The following is a 15,199-nucleotide window of genomic DNA, read 5'->3' as shown; positions in this document are numbered from 1 at the left end:
GTTAGCAAAACATTTACAGCCCAATCCTATCCTCCACCAACCCATAAAATGCAGCACCACAGCCAGAATAGGAGCTGCATGCTATGGGGGAGGTGGTCAATAAAACAACCCTGGAGTGGTAAGTAAAACTTTTTCTTACTTACCTCCCTGTGGGCCGTCTGGTCTGCAATGAGTCTCCTTGAACCTACACCAGTTATTTTGATGATGTAGGGCCTAGGAGACTCATGGGTGTCTGGTTGGCAACCTTCAGTCTCGAAAGACTATGGTATAAGCCTACAACACCCAGTATTCCCAGGCGGTCTCCCATCCAAGTACTAACCAGGCCTGACCCTGCTTAGCTTCTGAGATCAGAGAAGATCGGGCATGTGCAGGGGAATGGGGTATAGGATCTTGGCAAGCACCTGTGCCACTGGGATCCTCCCCCTCCTCCCCCCTCCTACCTCCTCCTCCCCCCTGCCCAACCTGCTCCTCACTCCGAACCGCCCACCTCACCCACCTACATCCTGTGGCAGGAAGTCTGGAAGCCACTGTCATGTGCATAATTTCTCCAATTTGGTCCAGCTGCCCCAAAGCACATGACAGAGCACAGTTTCAAGATCTGCCACCATAAGTCCCCTGAAAGATTGGGCTGTTAAATAAAGTTACAACCAAGTATATACAAAAGGGTCAAGCTGCATTTATTAAGGAATCTTTTTTTAGCTGAAAGTACCAGGAGGGCAGTCATTATTATTAATAAATGGGACTATAGTAATGAAGAAACAAAATTATTCTTTTTAGGCATTTGATTCTATGGATGTTTATTTAGTTGGAAACATTTGGGATTCATGGCAGTTTCCTTCAATATATTTAAAGAAATCAGAAGCCTTGTTGTTGGCCACCTTCAGTCTCGAAAGACTATGGTATCGCACTCTGAAAGGTGGTTCTGGCACAGCGTCTAGTGTGGCTGAAAAGGCCAATTCGGGAGTGACAATCCCTTCCACACCGGGAGCAAGTGCAGTCTGCCCCTGGTCTGTCTCCCTGGCTATGGGCCTTCCTTCTTTGCCTCAGACTGTTGGCCAAGTGTCTCTTCAAACTGGGAAAGGCCATGCTGCACAGCCTGCCTCCAAGCGGGCCACTCAGAGGCCAGGGTTTCCCACCTGTTGAGGTCCACTCCTAAGGCCTTCAGATCCCTCTTGCAGATGTCCTTGTATCGCAGCTGTGGTCTACCTGTAGGGCACTTTCCTTGCACGAGTTCTCTGGCTACTCCAAATTCCTTAATGAGGATTTGGAAAGAATAGCCCTTTTCAGCACTGCTATTTCTAAATAATACAAAGAACTTTACAGATAAGTTAAATAAGTTTAACTGATCTTGGCCTCATTAATAAAATCTTCAGAGGAAATTCAAGGGATGAAAACTGAGGTTGTGACTTCTGTGACCCTTTTATATAGTGATGATGTCTTAATTACAATTAGAGATATAGATTTGTCTGCCATGGCACTGCATGGTGTTGTTGATTTTTATGGAGTAGCATCTGGTTATAAGGTTAATATCTCTGAGATGGTTGTAATAGGGATCGGCATTAGTGATGACATGAAAGAGTTCTTTAGATCTAAATATAACATCAAGTAGATGAGTGCCAGTTAAGTACCTTGGAATATATTTGACAGCGGAAAGTAATGAATTATTCAGGAAAAAAATTATATGTCTCTGTTCAAAAGTATACGAAGAGGTGTGGAAAATTGGAGAAAGTTAACATTATCTTGGATTTTTTTTTTGGGGGGGGGGGGGGGGGATAATGTAAAAATGACAAAAAAATTCTTCCCAGAATCTTAGTTGGGTATCAGGATTCTTGTACCGTTTTGTAAAAGTAGCACAACGCAATTGAACAGTATATTTCACATCTGATGGCAACAAGTTAGAATCACGTCCCCTTTGAATTTGTCAAATAGTATAACATATTGCCATGGAACCAGGCTCCAAGGATTGATGCGATGTTTCATCTTCAGAGGAACAAAATTGTGTCAAAAGCCCTGATTTTTGTCATGATACCTGAGCAGCAATGGGGATAACAGTGTAACCAAAAAGCCTAATGTGCATGTTGGGACAACTATGGAACCAAACTTGAGGAAGAGGCGGGCAGCCCAATTCTACTCCCCCCCAGTGCCCAGGGGAACAATGGTGACAAAATGGCTACCACTGTATCCTATGGGTGCTGAGGCAGCCACTGGAGTCTTCTCAGCTAGTGCAGAATGCGGTGGCTTGGGTAGTTGCTAGGGGTCGGCGGTTTGACTCTGTCACGCCGCTACTCCGGCGACTGCACTGGCTGCCCATTCGTTTCCGGGCTGAATTCAAGGTGCTGGTTATGAACTTTAAAGCCCTAAATGGCTTGGGACCAGCGTATTTGAGAGACCACCTTCTTCCATATATTCCGGTCCATTCTCTAAGGTCATCAGAAGGGGCCCTGTTGGCTGTGCCGTCATTGAGAGTGGTGAAGGGAATGGCGGCCAGAAACAGGGCCTTTTCAGTGGTGGCACCTGCACCATGGAATTCCCTCCCCTTTGAATTGAGGACAGCTTCCTCGTTATTAACGTTCCGGCGAGGCCTGAAGACTTTTTTATTCAGGAAAGCCTTCGAGGTGCTATAAGGGCTGTTTTTATAAATTTATAAATTATGTCTTTTACTGTGTGCTTTTAGTCTGCTGCTATGTATTTTATCTTGTTTTAATTGTTTTTAAGTGTTTTGTGTTTTTAATGTTTATTTTTATCTTTGTTTGTTTGTGTTTTAACTTGATTGTAAGTCGCCTTGGGTGCCCTTTGGGGAGAAAGGTGGAATACAAATCTAATAAATAAATAAATAAATAAATAAATAAATACAGTGGCAAACTCTCTTGCCCCCCTCTCAGGCCTAATCCTCCCCTTCCCTGCCTTTTGCCCGCCCTCCCTTGCCCCCAAAAGCCGCACCAGTGGCTGGCAGTTAAACTTACCACTGATGGTCACTTCATCATCCTTGTGGAGCTCAGACCCAGCCCAGCGCTGTTGCTCCCTCCTCCCCTAGTGCCACAAATGTACTTTAAGGCATGTTTGCAACACCCAGAGCTGGCAGTATGCATGTACCGTCGGCACTCCGGCCCATAGGATTGGGCCCTGACAGCCCAATCCTCTCTCCCGCTGCTGGTGGAGCAGGTACTGCATGCGATGGACTGGGGGGGGGGGAATGACCAGGGAGCCCAGGAGAAGTAAGTAAAAAAACTTTTTTACTTACTTCTCCATAGGCCGTCTAGTCGCTAATAGCTCTCCTTGGACCTACACCAGCTCTTTTGCTGGTATAGTTCTGAGAAGACTCCTGGGGTGGTTCTGGCCTGGGAAGGAGGAGATTGTATATCCGCATATGCAACTGCTACCAAGATCCTTGCCCCTCATGGGAGGGGATCTGTGCCCGTGAGTGGGTGCCAAGCCTGACATGGGCCTCCTGGAGTCTGCACCCACTCATGGGCGCAGATGCAAGTCCAGCCTGCTCCCGACCTTGATCCTCCCCCAAACTTTCCCTGCCACCAACCCATCTGCACCAGTGGAGGTTCTTTGACCCACCACTACTGATGCCATGCTTAGTGGCTACCACAACATCGGTAATGAGCCACAGAACACTGGAGTGAGTGTGGTACCAGAAGTCATGGCTTTCCACTGGTGGGTCATGAGCTCTGCCAGCATAAGGCCTGCATAGGATCGGGCCGTGAATCTCCCAGTGACGTCTTTCATTTTTTAACAAGGATTTTCAGTTAGATGATAATCTAACAAGTTGATTAAGGAATAACATGGTGAGGCTCATCGGTGTGACTGATGAAGGGAGATGTGTGTCAGTAGGGCAAATTGACAAGGGAATTTGAGAACAACCCACTATAGTAGTTCCAGTATTTTCAGCTTCGGAGCCACATTACACAAATTGCGAGCGGGGATTTAATTAGAGGAAGATGAACTGCCTTCGAGGCACTGGTGGATGAAAAAGGGATTGAGCCAGGCCTGTCAGACATTTATCCGATTGCATTGTATCTTGAACGGAGCAGAAGAATTCCATTTAAAACATGTTGGGAGAGATTGTTAGGTACTCCGATAACCTGATTCAATTTGGCAAAGTACAGTATATGCCCAAGAGTTTTCTTTCCCTACGTACATATAAAAGAAAACCACTTGAAAATATTTTACAATGAACTAGACTTGGCTTATCAACTTTGAAAAATAAATACCAGCTGGGTATAAACACTTTTCCTTGTGTTATTATGTGACAGACTATAGGGTAGTTCTGTCGATATATTTACATTTACATGTATTTGGAACAATTAGGATGTTGGGTGCATGGGAGATGTCTCACATATGTTGGCAACCTTCAGTCTCAAAAGACTGTGCTCTGAATGGTGGTTCTGGAACAGCATCTAGTGTGGCTGAAAAGGCCGATTCGGGAGTGACAATCCCTTCCACACCGGGAGCAAGTGCAGTCTGTCCCTGGTCTATCTCCCTGGCTACGGGCCTTCCTTCTTTGCCTCTTTGCCTCAGACTGTTGGCCAAGTGTCTCTTCAAACTGGGAAAGGCCATGCTGCACAGCCTGCCTCCAAGCGGGCCGCTCAGAGGCCAGGGTTTCCCACTTGTTGAGGTCCACCCCTAAGGCCTTCAGATCCCTCTTGCAGATGTCCTTGTATCGCAGCTGTGGTCTATCTGTAGGGCGCTTTCCTTGCACGAGTTCTCCATAGAGGAGATCCTTTGGGATCCGGCCATCATCCATTCTCACGACATGACCGAGCCAACGCAGGCGTCTGTGTTTCAGCAGTGCATACATGCTAGGGATTCCAGCTCGTTCCATAATAGAAATTAGTTATTGTATGTTAGTATATTTTATAACCTATATCCTTATTTGTGTGTGGGAGGGCAATCCTACCCTTCCCCCACCTCACTGCCAATGGTGTAACTGCATCGAAAAGGCACACACTATGTACGGGGGGGGGACATGAATACGGATGCTTTGGAGGAGTCAGGGGATTTAAATCCATTTACCCCTCCATCAGGGCCTCTCACAGGAAATTTATTAGGTGGTACAACATTTTTTTTTTGGGGGGGGGCCCTTTCCAAAGCAAGAGGGAAGGGGCGAAACAGAGTGAGGGGAGGATGGGAAGAGGCAGAATGGAGGTGGATCTTTAAATCACATCAGAAAGTGGCTTGTGGATTGCAGCATTCGGCATTCCAAGATCAAGCAAGGACAGCAGTAATGGGACCACCTCATCAGCATTAATTATGTTGCATTACAGCAACCCAATCAAACAATGTTTACCTAATAAAGCAACAGGGTACATATTCAGCAACTTTAAAGACACACGTGGCATCTTGTAATCAGTCTAATTATATTTGTATAAATAAGGTTGCAAAACAATGATGAAAACCAAGCCTGCATACCCAAGAACGCTGGAACGGCGTGTTCTGTTTAGAGATCAGGATATTTTTCCACAAGGCAGGCATGCAAAACCATAGAAGGCTCATGGGATGTCACAGGGCCCACATATCTGCTGGGACTCGTAGTGGTGGTGGCCAGTCATTATTGGTGGCTGCCACCATTCCCTTCCCTCTTCTGAATTTTCTCTGTTTTGCCAAGGATTCTGGAGAGGGAGGGATCTTGACTCTTACTTTGTGCTGAGTTTGCTGAGAAGCAGGAGGTACTCTTTACTTCTCCTCGAAGGTGAGCGCAAAGGAAGATGAGACAGCACAATGCTCCAGGGTCGCACTACCAGTCTCAAGCACCGGGCCTGGCAATGACCATTGTGAAAGTGCCAGAGAGCACTTTACAGCAGTGAGAAGGAGGCAGGCACCAGTCAGAGTGCCCAGGAGTTGTTGGTGGTCAGTCTGCCACTGAACAGCGCAGAGGTGTTCGAAGGCAGGGAGGGAGCGAATCTGGGTGGGGGAGTGTGGTGCAGGAGGTGGGTGGACTGGGCCCGGGAACAGAGGGGATAGTGGCAGAGGCCGCTGCAGTTTCCTATCACCCTCCCAGGTCTGAAAGCCCTACATGGGGCTGCTTGGTTCTGTGCCAGCGATTTAGCTGATGTGGATCTGAATAGACCCACAGAGGCTGCTGGGCCTTGACGTGGGGTAAGGGAACAAATGTTCCCTTACTAGAGGAGACCTCCAGCTGCCTCTCTCCCCATGAGGGATACAGCAGTAGCTCTGTGTGCGCGCCAGAGTTCTAAAGAGTCTTGGTTACTTTCTGGAGACTCGTTAAAACTGGTGCGCTTACTGGCAGACACTTGCTGGGGACTCTTTACTAAAGCAAGTGCTCCAGAGCAGTGGCGTAGCTAGAGGGGGTGCACTTTCTTGAGAGGGACTCTCTTTCTAAGGTCATGGCACTAATGAAAGCAACAGCCCTCTCGCTGTTGTCTCCTCCATAGCACCTGGTATCCAGTGGGATTCTGCCTTTGTTTTCAAGTATCCACCACAACTCACAGCCACTGACATCCTGTCTGATCTCCTTTTCAAGCTACCTAAATGAGAATTTATTACCAGTGGTAGTAAGTACCATAAATTCACTGGTTCTATGTTGGGGGAGGCCAAGACATCCCAACAGTTAGCTCCTCCTTTGCCTCCCCTTATTTTCTCAAGCAAATCCACATGATACACAGTCTCCAAGGCCCCCATTAAATTGATGTTTGTGAGATCTTTCAGTTCTACCACCTGGTCCACAGCATCAGTCTTCATTCCTAAACATCTCCCCTCCCGCACACATCCAAGAATTTCACCTTGGGCAGCCCACCTACTACTACTCCCCTGTCTGCATGGCTTCGAGGCCTCAGACAGCTGCAGTTGTCCCTCTGGGAGCCTTCCTCCTCCTCTTCCTCTTTGCAGCAGGCCCCACAAACCCTGTGGCAAGGGAAAACCTGTTGGCATCTGGTGTGCAAAAGCACCGTCTTTTTATCTTGTGGAGGCAAGCTAAAGCACTTTCTTGTGACATGGTGTAAACAGAGATGTTAAGGAATATGTGCAAAATGGAACCACATGCTGGCTGTTGTAGCGGCTCTTAGAAAGATAAATACCAGATGGAAAACTGTGAGACAGGCAAGAAGGATGAGGCATCTGGTCATGGGCTTATGGCAGACAAAAGGTCCCCATCTCAGGCTCCCCGAGAGGCAGACTTGTCTAGTTAGAACTACATAACTTACATTCCGACATTTCGGAGATGAAAAGACGGACGTGCTTGTAACACTCCTAGTTCCATAGGGCATGTGCAGATAACACCCACCTACTCAAACTATGGATCACTTCCAAAGCCACCCCCCCAGCTATTGCACACTGGTGAAAGTTACTCCATCTCAGGTACTTTGCAGTCCCTTGGCCTTTACAGATTTAAAAGCCAAGGTAATGTCTGTTGTTTTGGCCAAAGATATAATAATAATAATAACTCAGTATTTATATACTGCCTTTCTGGTCATTGGATTACTCCTCTGACTTTATTCAAGGCGGTTTACACAGGCAGGCGTTTCTAAATCCCTCAAGGGGATTTTTACAATCGTGGAGGTTCTCTCTTTCAGGAACCAACAACATTTCAGGATGGATCTTCCTGGTTTGGTCTCACTTCTGGCCTCCGGTTCTCCCACGCAGGCTGACAAGCAGCTCCATCTCTCACATGGAGGGCAGCCAAGACGCTTCTTGCTCACACCAGGAGCAGGTGGAATCACTCAGCTGGGCTTGTCAGCTGCTTCAAGGTTTCGCCATTCTCAGCCGTTCAGGGAGCTGCCGGTGTCCTCAAACTGGCAACCTTCTGATGTTATCTTTGGGCTAACGGAGGCTCTACCCTCTAGACCAGACCTCCTGCCCTTATATGTATATATTATATATTTGTAACATATAATTGTCCTACAATGCCTTATCCAAAATGTTCCTCAGCAAGCACAGTCTGTGAAAGCGACTGGCTGCGCACTGCATGGTGCTTGAATATTTATGCGCATACATGGATGTGTGAACACCCCCATTTTGCTCCCCCTGCCTGGAATGGCACGAAATGGTGAGAAAACTTAGTGCTTTGAGCCCCTTCTAGCTATGCCATTGGTCTTAGGGGCCAGACACTTTCACCTCATTTTATAGGTATTAGACATGCCCATAAACATGAAACAGACCCAACGGATGCAGTTGATTTAATAAGCAACAGTACATGGAGGGAGGCAATGCAAAACATGGTAGAACTGTGATGGACAGGGTAGAAGGTCTTCAGTTCTTTACCCCACCATGGTTTGATCCCAATTGTGGCCCTCTCTGTTCATTGTCTTTAGGGGGGACCTCCACTTGTTTTTAATTGGTCCCCCTTCTAAAAATAATGTGTTGGGAGGGTCCAGTGGGCAAGGATAGAGTATGGAAGCCCAGCAAACCCATTTCACCGTACATTGCCCATCCTCAGTGCATTATTGATTATAAACCACCCCCCCCCCAAAAAAAAAACACCAGACCATGTTATGTGTTTCTAGACACTTTAATGTGGCCTTAATGGAACATTAGCACAGCCACATTGCAGCCACTCACACTAAATGCCACTGCTCTGCTAACAATTTTTCCGGATGCTGCTGCACAGGAATACTGTGTAAAATGTTTACATCATATCCTCCTGCTAAATATAGATGGTTTTGCCACTTTCCACATCTGAAAAACAGAAGAAGGCCAGAAGTCCAGTCTTCTGGATTAGATAGGATTATTTTGCCTGTTTGTGTAGCTAACTGGAGATATGAATGCCCCTGAGCACACCAGAAAGTGTCATTATCTCACCGCTGAGCAGACATAGCTAGCTCTTCCAATGCCTCTTTAATCAATCAATCAATCAATCAATCAATCAATCAATTTAATTATAAATTAAATTTATAAATTAAATAAATTATAATTAATTATAATTTAATTTAATAAATTAAATTAATTATATAATTAATTATATAATCAGTTAATTAATTATAAGCTGCCCTTCAGCACAGGACTTACAGGGTAGTGCAGTGGTATACCTAGATGGGGTGAAGGGTTAGCAATTGCACCTGGCTGCAGGCTACCCTGGGGGCAAAAGTTTGGATTCCTGCCCATGCAATTGCCCCCCCCCATCACTGCTCGCGACTCTTGCAAAAAGTACTGGGAAAACACGGCACTCTTTGCAAGAGCGACCACGGGATTGCAGTCTCTTGCTTGCTCCTCTTGTTCCAAAGGCTTAGGGGGTGAACAGGGGTCTTAGGGGGCAAGCAGGAGGAGGCTGGGGTGGGGGGAGGTGGCAGATCTTTTTATTTTTCAATTTTAAAAAACCACAGGTTTTTCCATTTTCTGGAAGTACCGTTGAAGGGTCGTTCGGAGACTCAAAAGTCTTTCCAAGTGCTCTAGGATACAGCACGAGGCTTTGCCCAGGTAGTGGGGGAAGGGCACCAGTTTTGCAGGGGTGGGCTCCAGTCCTGGTGGGGTGCACTATGAAGACAGGACCCTGGGCATGACGTCACCTAGGGTCACCACTGCCTGGAAGTAAAGTCACTTCCGGGTGTGACGGGACACACGCATCATTTTAAACTTCAGTATGGCTAGCTGCATCACTGGGATACTGTACAATTATGATCAAAACATAATTCCCCTGGGGGCTGGGGATAAGAATAGGCCCTCAGTTTGGCTGTACTTGTCGTAAGAGGCGACTAAACAGCCACCGGGTAGATGGGACTCGTCAGCCTGGGAAGGCAGCTCATCTGAGAGAAGGAAAACTCTGATCCCAAACCTCCACTGCCTTGTGGCTACATCCAGTTATGGAAAAGGCTTCAGGAGTCAACCTCGAGGCAAAATCCGGAGCCGGAGTCCCTGAGGCAGTTCATGGCTGAACACAGTCACGTTCTGGCAATTCCTGCGATGCCGCTGGAACCAACCGTATTGGCCTCTGCCTTTCCATTGGACCATTTCAGCGACGTGGGGAGGGGGGATTTGCTGCATGGGTAACAGCCTATCCTCCATACCCACTTTACCCAGGCTTCGCGCACTGGAGAGGATACTCTGTTCCAGAACCACCATTCAGAGCGTGACACCATAGTCTTCCGAGACTGAAGGATGCCAACATGATCAAAACAGGTACAACAGAACTTTAAAGAGATACAACACAAAGTCACAGAAGGCAGCTGCCATAAAATCCATTTGGCATGATTTGCATCCACAAGCATTGGAGAAATCACCTCAAATCCAAGCCACACAATGGTATGGTGTGCCATTTGCATGGGGCTGCTGTCTCCTCAACTGAAATAGAAGCCTTCTCCCCATCCATGCGCAGAGCTTCTACTCCCAGAGCTGCACATTGATCTCTGGGTCAAGTTGAGGACTGGAGCGAGCTGAATTCCTAGTCTACATCTACTCAGTTGCCTGTAGCCAATGTCTCTCTTGCATTCAGAGAGGCTTCATAGCCATCAGTGTGCCATCATTTCCCCTTTGCAGCACTGGGCATGCTTGGGAAAGGGGGAGACTGGCAGAGACAGGTGAGGACCATCTTCCTTGGGCTTGTTTATTCCGCGCTTTCTTGGAAAAGCTCAGAAAGACCTGGAATTTTTCTCCCCAACACCTCAGGAAAAAAAAAAACCACAACAAAAAACGATGTGGTGAGTCAGAGTCCATCCATCACTAGAAATGTGTGCCAAGCTGTAGGTTGTTAAATTCCAAATATAGCAAGGCAAAGAGAGAAGGGAAAAGAGTGAGAGAGTTTAAGTGTATGAAATAGTTGCAAGGGAGCTGTGGATATTTTCAAGGATCCTTTTAGATATTCTCACAGGATTCGGTCTCCAAGAGCCTACAGTGTGTTGGAAGGGTATTGACATCATCAGAGAACTTAAAAAGGCAATTCTTTTCTTTTATTGCCAAATATTTATGAACAACAAACTCAAAAGCATTCAGCTCCCAGCAGGAATATTTTCGCTGGGGGACTTTTTTCCGACAAAGGAAAAGGGAATAGAAAACAATTGAAGTGCTATCTTTCCACACAGGAAGTGCTTTGATACTCTTCCCTCCATGTGAAATTGGCTCATTGAGGCAATGGATCCAATGGGGAAAAACGAAAAGATGCATAACTTACAGCCAGTCCTACACATGCTCAGTTCTCAGAGTTGGATGGGACTTCCTCCTGGGTACATGTGCAGAAAACGGCACCCTGAACATATTTATTCTGACAAGTGCTCTGCTAATGGATCCATTTAGTGGACTAGCCCATCCATTGACATTACAGATACTGGTCATGCAAACAGCTGCTGTATACAGGCAGACCACTGCTCCATCCTGCCTGATATTGTTTAGCGTGGCTGACAGTAATTAGCCAGGGCCAGGGATGAAGCCCTTCAGAGCCTTGCTTCCTGAGATCCTATAGCTGCAGAAGCTGGGGGCTCAACCCGGGACCCTGTTTGTGCAAAGGGTCTGGTCCACTACTGAACTACAGTCCCATCCTTCAGGCATGCTGTGCCACATCACCAGTTATCCTGCATTCCACTCTCTTCTGCCCGGGGGGCATCCAAGGGTTGGTCTGAGGTCTCAGAAAGCCTGCCAGAGGCCTTTAACAAAAACCAGAAGTTCCTTTCTAAGGCCTCCAAAGACTGTTGGCACCCCTTCAAGGCATGGTACCTGGGTGAATGTACCCTTTCTACCCCCTTTCGCTATGCCACTGCTTCTGGGTCTTAAGGGACTAACAGCCCAATCCAATTCACACTTTCCTGGGAGTAAGCCCCATTGACTAATGGGATTTACACATGCATAGGATTGGGCTGTTAGGCTGCAATCCTATACCCACTTTCCTGGGAGTAAGCCCCATATTACACAATGAGATTTACTTCTGAGTAGACATGCACAGGATTGTGCCCTTAGGGCCCAATCCTATCCAATTTTCCAGTACTGGTGCAGTTGTACCAGTGGGGCGTGAGCTGCATCCTGTGGTGGAGGGGCAGTCACTGGGGAAAGTTGGATAGGATTGGACCCTAAGACTTCAATTATATTCACACTTTCCTGGGAGTACGCTCCATTGATTATAATGGGACTTACTTCTGAGTAGACAGGCATAGGACTGGGCTCTAAATTCTTATGGCTTCCTGACAGGCCCTGGGTTCTTTCCCAGTAAAGCAGCAATGTCAGAATTGGTGGCATCAGGTGACAACTTGGTAATGTGAAGTGACTACGACTGAACCCACATGACTAATACCAGTCTCTTAAAACCTGAAACCAGTTGATGTTGCTGGCTACAGTTCTGGCTGCTGGATTGAGCCAGGAACCAAAGCCCCATCGGGGCACATGGTGTGATTATACAACACAGCAGTGCCCACATAGTTAAAGTGCACAAACTGAAGAGTATTCGGCCATTCTAAGGCCTGAACAGTCTAAGTGCGCATACAATTGGGACTGGCTCCCCTAGGTGTTGAGCGCCACATTCTGGCCAAATTTCGGACAGGTTCATTGGACAATGACAGAGATACAACCGTTTCACTATTTTCCCTTATGGTGCATTTGTCTTTTGTTTACAATCTTTTTTGCCCACCCATATCACACCTTCTGGGTTTTCTTTTTCTTCTCCCTTTAAATGTGTTAAAAAAAACAACAACACACACCCCCTCAAGGCTATAGCAGATGCCTTCCCATTTCTAGAAAAGAATATTTCTCAATTTATTACCTTTTAAAAAGTTAGTATAAGCTTTTTAAAAACAAAACAAAACACATTAGGTGCATGCTGACTCTTTAGGGAGCCTAACAGCACAGTCCTCTGAATGCTGAGTAGCAAGTGAATTCAAGGCCTCTTAAGAGCAGGTGAGTGTGCGTAGGATGGAAGCTGAAAGAAGCTCAACCCTGTTTGTTCTTACACTAGCATGGGGGTGGGGGCAAAACACCACCAGGATGAGGTCTCTTGTTATCAGGTGTGCTCCCTGGGGCATTTGGTGGGCCGCTGTGAGATACAGGAAGCTGGACTAGATGGGCCTATGGCCTGATCCAGTGGGGCTGTTTTTATGTTCTTAAACTACAATTCCCAGGAGGCCTTGCAGGTCTCTTGCTGTCTTGTGTGCTCTCTGGGGCATTTGGTGGGCCACTGTGAGATACAGGAAGCTGGACTAGATGGGCCTATGGCCTGATCCAGTGGGGCTGTTCTTATGTACTTAACAGTAAGTACTGCAGCTGCAGCAATGCGCCATGTAAGTGGCCCCTCTCACTCGCTATAGGAGCCATTTCAGGCAGTGTGACAATGTGCAGGAGACACTGTTTGGCTTTTGCCATTGCTGCCCAGAATGCCTCTGGCGGTGAGTGGGAGGGGCTGCTTACACAGCTTGTTGCGGTACCTGCAGTACTTATCGTTTCACACACCCCTCTAGCTATGCTATTGTGTTCTTATTGCTAAGGCTGAACATCTGAAATTGCTTGCTAGCCATAGACCATTATCCATGGACCATCTGGTGCTCTTTGACTGGAAGCAGCTGCCTAGATGCTGAGGGAGAGGTGCTCTATTTATTCCAAAATTGAAAGTGCTGCTGAAAGTGCCTGTATCTTCCACAATTTACAAAAGACTTCTTGTATGAAAGCTCCCTTATGGTTTATCATTAAATCTTTCTAATTAATCATCTTTTATATTATTATTATTATTATTATTATTATTATTATTATTATTATTATTATTATTATTATTATTATTTTGTTGTTGGCAACCTTCAGTCTCGAGAGACTATGGTATCGCGCTCTGAAAGGTGGTTTTGGAACATCATCTAGTGTGGCTGAAAAGGCCAATCCGGGAGTGACAATCCCTTCCACACCGGGAGCAAGTGCAGTCTGTCCCTGGTCTGTCTCCCTGGCTATGGGCCTTCCTTCTTTGCCTCTTAGCCTCAGACTGTTGGCCAAGTGTCTCTTCAAACTGGGAAAGGCCATGCTGCACAGCCTGCCTCCAAGCGGGCCACTCAGAGGCCAGGGTTTCCCACCTGTTGAGGTCCACTCCTAAGGCCTTCAGATCCCTCTTGCAGATGTCCTTGTATCGCAGCTGTGGTCTACCTGTAGGGCGCTTTCCTTGCACAAGTTCTCCATAGAGGAGATCTTTTGGGATCCGGCCATCATCCATTCTCACAACATGACCGAGCCAACGCAGGCGTCTCTGTTTCAGCAGTGCATACATGCTAGGGATTCCAGCTCGTTCCAGGACTGTGTTGTTTGGAACTTAGTCTTGCCAGGTGATGCCGAGGATGAATCGGAGGCAGCATATGTGGAAAGCGTTCGGTTTCCTCTCCTGCTGTGAGCGAAGAGTCCATGACTCGCTGCAGTACAGAAGTGTACTCAGGACGCAAGCTCTGTAGACCTGGATCTTGGTATGTTCCGTCAGCTTCTTGTTGGACCAGACTCTCTTTGTAAGTCTGGAAAACGTGGTAGCTGCTTTACCGATGCGTTTGTTTAGTTCGGTATCGAGAGAAAGAGTGTCAGAGATTGTTGAGCCAAGGTACACAAAGTCATGGACAACCTCCAGTTCACGCACAGAGATTGTAATGCAGGGAGGTGAGTCCACATCCTGAACCATGACCTGTGTTTTCTTCAGGCTGATCGTCAGTCCAAAGTCTTGGCAGGCCTTGCTAAAACGATCCAAGAGCTGCTGGAGATCTTTGGCAGAGTGGGTAGTGACAGCTGCATCGTCGGCAAAGAGGAAGTCACGCAGACATTTCAGCTGGACTTTGGACTTTGCTCTCAGTCTGGAGAGGTTGAAGAGCTTTCCGTCTGATCTGGTCCACAGATAGATGCCTTCTGTTGTAGTTCCAAAGGCCTGCTTCAGCAGGACAGCGAAGAAGATCCCAAACAAGGTTGGTGCAAGAACACAGCCCTGCTTCACGCCGCTTCGGATGTCAAAGGGGTCTGATGTGGAGCCATCGAAGACAACAGTGCCCTTCATGTCCTTGTGGAAGGATCTGATGATGCTGAGGAGCCTGGGTGGACATTCAATCCAGATGATGATGATGATGATTAACAGTATTTATATACCGCTTTTCAACTAAAAGTTCAGAAAGCAGTTTACAGAGAAAAATCAAATAACTAAATGGCTCCCTGTCCCAAAAGGGCTCACAATCTAAAAAGATTTTTATAAACTGTATTTATTCTAAATAATGGCTTTATTTGTTTTTGCTTCAAGTAGGAAAGTTGTTTGCCCGAGTTGCACTAAAGAGGCTCCAGGAACTTGCAGAGAGCGTTTATCCAGAATCACAGTGCGGAT

At 46.8% G+C, this 15,199-nt stretch overlaps 1 pseudogene; it reads right to left on the bottom strand.

The window, feature by feature from the left end:
* Positions 1-270: 270 nt before the first annotated feature.
* On the bottom strand, positions 271-388 carry LOC136646618 (5S ribosomal RNA; annotated as a pseudogene).
* Positions 389-15,199: the final 14,811 nt, after the last annotated feature.

The sequence above is a fragment of the Tiliqua scincoides genome, chromosome 3, assembly GCF_035046505.1.
Source record: "Tiliqua scincoides isolate rTilSci1 chromosome 3, rTilSci1.hap2, whole genome shotgun sequence".
Lineage (NCBI taxonomy): Eukaryota > Metazoa > Chordata > Lepidosauria > Squamata > Scincidae > Tiliqua > Tiliqua scincoides.
Note: the sequence above shows the minus strand (reverse complement) of the source record. Positions and strands in the feature narration are given on the sequence as shown.